Source organism: Trypanosoma equiperdum, assembly GCF_001457755.1.
Source record: "Trypanosoma equiperdum strain OVI genome assembly, contig: ctg_52, whole genome shotgun sequence".
Taxonomy (NCBI): domain Eukaryota; phylum Euglenozoa; class Kinetoplastea; order Trypanosomatida; family Trypanosomatidae; genus Trypanosoma; species Trypanosoma equiperdum.
Window position 1 is genome coordinate 1 of NW_027124454.1, and position 3,538 is coordinate 3,538.

The following is a 3,538-nucleotide window of genomic DNA, read 5'->3' on the forward strand; positions in this document are numbered from 1 at the left end:
CAGGACATTGTAACCTACATGGGACCGATATTGCTGTCAGGGGAAAAGCGAGCGAAGAAGAGGTGGCAGTGGCTCGTTCCCGCCCCGTTGCCTCTCGGCATTGCGAATGTATGCTGCGAAATATCAACACGCGGACACCGCTGCAGTGCCTGAAATGAAAAGTACAAAGCTCGGCTTACAAAGCGTCGAACTCCGACAATCCGTGCGACCACTGCGACAGCGAAAAACAGTATGACACACACTGGTGATGAAATGAGACGGCGTGAGCACAAAGCCCATGGCTAGTGCCGGTCGAATGCTGTAACGCATATGGTAAACAAACACGAATATGCCCGCGCGGATGCGCCGTGAATATCGAGATGCGGCGACACACCGTGCCTTTCATGTATTTTCCGGGATCCTCTTCCAACTGAGAATTCACAGCTAGGAGTGCAGTGTGCGCCGGAATGGGTTTAAGCAAGGAGACTGCTCGGGGAGACGCCACAGAGCGCACCACAGTGTGTGTGTGTGTTTGGGGGAGGAGGAGGAGCTTGAGCTCAAGAGGTGGACGCACAAATGAACGACAGACACCAAGCAAATGCACATTAACACCAATGTTTCCAACATGTGTGTCACAGCGCCGCAATCAAACCTGACCTTGTACTTTATAGAAAGACACGCATGGCTTCCATGCGACACCTGAAATCACAGTCCAAAGCAACGATTTCGATTGAAAGTTACCATTATTATTGAGCTGCCAATGGGTGAAAGATTTTCATGGACAGTGTGTTGTGGAAGAGTGATCATACGGGTCTAAAGGACTTTGGAGATAATTTGCATAGTTTCTCCTCGCGGTGGAACGGTACCACCAGGTGCCGCACCCATTTTCCACTTGTATCTTCTCTTCTTGACACCATAGAAGGATCTGACAACACAAACAGCGCACGCAGCGATCATAAGCAAAGAGCTACCCCCACATACGGGAAAGAAGAGGAGAAAGAGGGATAAAGGGAATCGATAACATCAAAAAAAATTTATGTCAGAAAGTTTAGCGACTTCGCATCTTTAAAATGAGCATACTGTGGGGAAGTGTGCTGTTCCGTCTCCTGTATACTGCGCTATGACGACTCTGAAGGAGTAAAAGAAAACATCGGAATGGAGGGAGGCATACATTATACATAACGAAGAGACTCAACCACATTCATCAACAACAAAAGCAATTCCAATATACACTAGTCAACAACCACCTCAGCGGTGAAGTTAACTCCAACGCGAGGACAGGAAAATATCCCCTAAAAAGAGTCCTGCACGACTTGGTTCGTGATGGATTGGGAAAGGCTCACATTGTACCTTACTTTATGGTAGACAAGACCGTATGCCTTTCCCAAGCCTAACGGTGACGAACGAGAGGACATTGTCTGATACCATAACGAAAGCTAACGGGCAGAAGGTGTCACTTACGTATTTGGTAGCGCGTACCATTTAGTCACATTTGGCATCATAAGCAGCTATAGCGCATTACTCTTCTTCAGGCAACCGAAGTTATGGTATCATTGTGTCATCGTCACTGAGCAGGAAATGTTTTCACAGATGGTATAAGGAAAAGAGTATGTGCTTCTTCTACATAAATTTCTACGAGAAGATAGAGTTTAAGGCTGCGCTTGCATCGATGTATTTCTCAACGTTTCAAAGGAAAGAAGCAGTTGTGAGATGTTGTGGAGCAAGTGAAAGAGATTGAGATAAATATGGATGATATTGGATGATCGGATTCATATGGTGGGGCCTTTACTGCCTTTGTTGAATGGAACTTCCTACAAGCAATGCTGTGATGTGGAGGAACCACGATATGAACTTACTGATTTAGTTGTAACAATTGTATGACGGTTCATGAAAGCATCAGAGTATCTGGAAAACGAGTGATGGGAATGTAAGACATGAGACACACAGCAAAAAATGCAATTCTAATCCAAGTGAGTGGTGAGGTGATGCACAGACATGTTCGTTGTGTTACATTGCTCTGGAGAAGAGACTGAAAGCTTCGGTGTATGGAGTCCATATCATTGGGAGGAATCAACCGTACAAGACATTTTATCACGTACTTCAGTGAGATGTTACACAAGGTATTAGAGAATGTTACTGTGAATAGTAGCCTTAATGGCTGACTTCACCGCAAACGACGTGGGTGGAGCTTACGAAATAAAACGCCTTCAGCGTGGTAAGGAGCTATCTTGACACAAATATGTGTTATTACAAGGAAAGATATCGCCATATGCGTATTATTTTCCTTATGTTGATGTTTTGTGCGTGGCATACAATCAAAAATGTAACGAAGGTTGGATACCCTTACACAACCCATCAAAGACAATTTTCCATCTTGCTGATACGTTTTGTTTGTGTGGGGGGGGGGGAATTACAGTCAAATGTAATGTCGATCCACAATTGTTTTGATTCATGCAGTAACAGAATATATCGACATTGTGTTTCACCTGACTCAGTCATTATGTCTATAAGGGGAATAAAGGAGGCACTTGATCCTAGGGGGACTTTTGAAAGACAATCTGGAATGGGGAAATCATCTTTATGCGTCATGTGTACTGCACAGGAAGTGTTTGAGATTAAGCGTAAACTTCATTCAAATGAAGAGAACACGAATCCGAAATGTGTGGGTATTATGAAAGCACGATCACCCCCCACACCCACTGAAGATGGGCAAATCGATGAGAAACTGTGGGGTAATGTCAACCACGATAAATGGTGAAGTTGGATACCGAGGTCATCAGTCGTTCTATCAATACTCTACACGATATCAATGGCACTAAAAAAACAACTCATGGCTCCGAAAAGGAAAAAAAAACAGTAGCTGATGTTATTGATCTGTTTCCTTATACTGTAACTTCGCTGCTGAATGCTTCCCTGGACGTGCGCTTCTTCGTGCGTGTAAACACGAAGTTATATCAGCTTTCAGAATGAGGACATGCATTGGTTTTCACGATGAGCGTCTTACACGACATTACAATATGTTATGCCACATCTACTTGAGGTTCAGCATACCTTCACAACATTTTCCCGCTATTCTATTTTTTTTTTTCGATATCATTCTGATTAGGGAAATTGGTTTTAGAATTGGCAGGCAAAAAATATTGGGCAAATGGGTGTCACTTGTATGAGACATATCCTGTTTTGATTTTATGATAAAATATTATTTATGTTATCCTTCATTTTATTAAATATAAGTATGCTTGGTAGAAGTGTGCAAATAGTGCTGCATACGTGTGGGATTCGTCCAGTGTGGTAGTTATATTATTACACAACATCCGTTATAACCACACGTATACACATACCAGTTTTTCATTTTTACCCGGAAAATGTTTTCTTTTTTTTTAGAATTCACATTCCACACCTCATAAAACATATAGTGGCGAGGAAAATTTGTTGTGATACCATCCAAACTCTATCCGCTTATATGTTGAAACGACTCGGTTATTGATATTTTACGTATTAGTGTGCCGTAATGGAATATATGATAATTTCATTGTTATATATATATATATATATATAT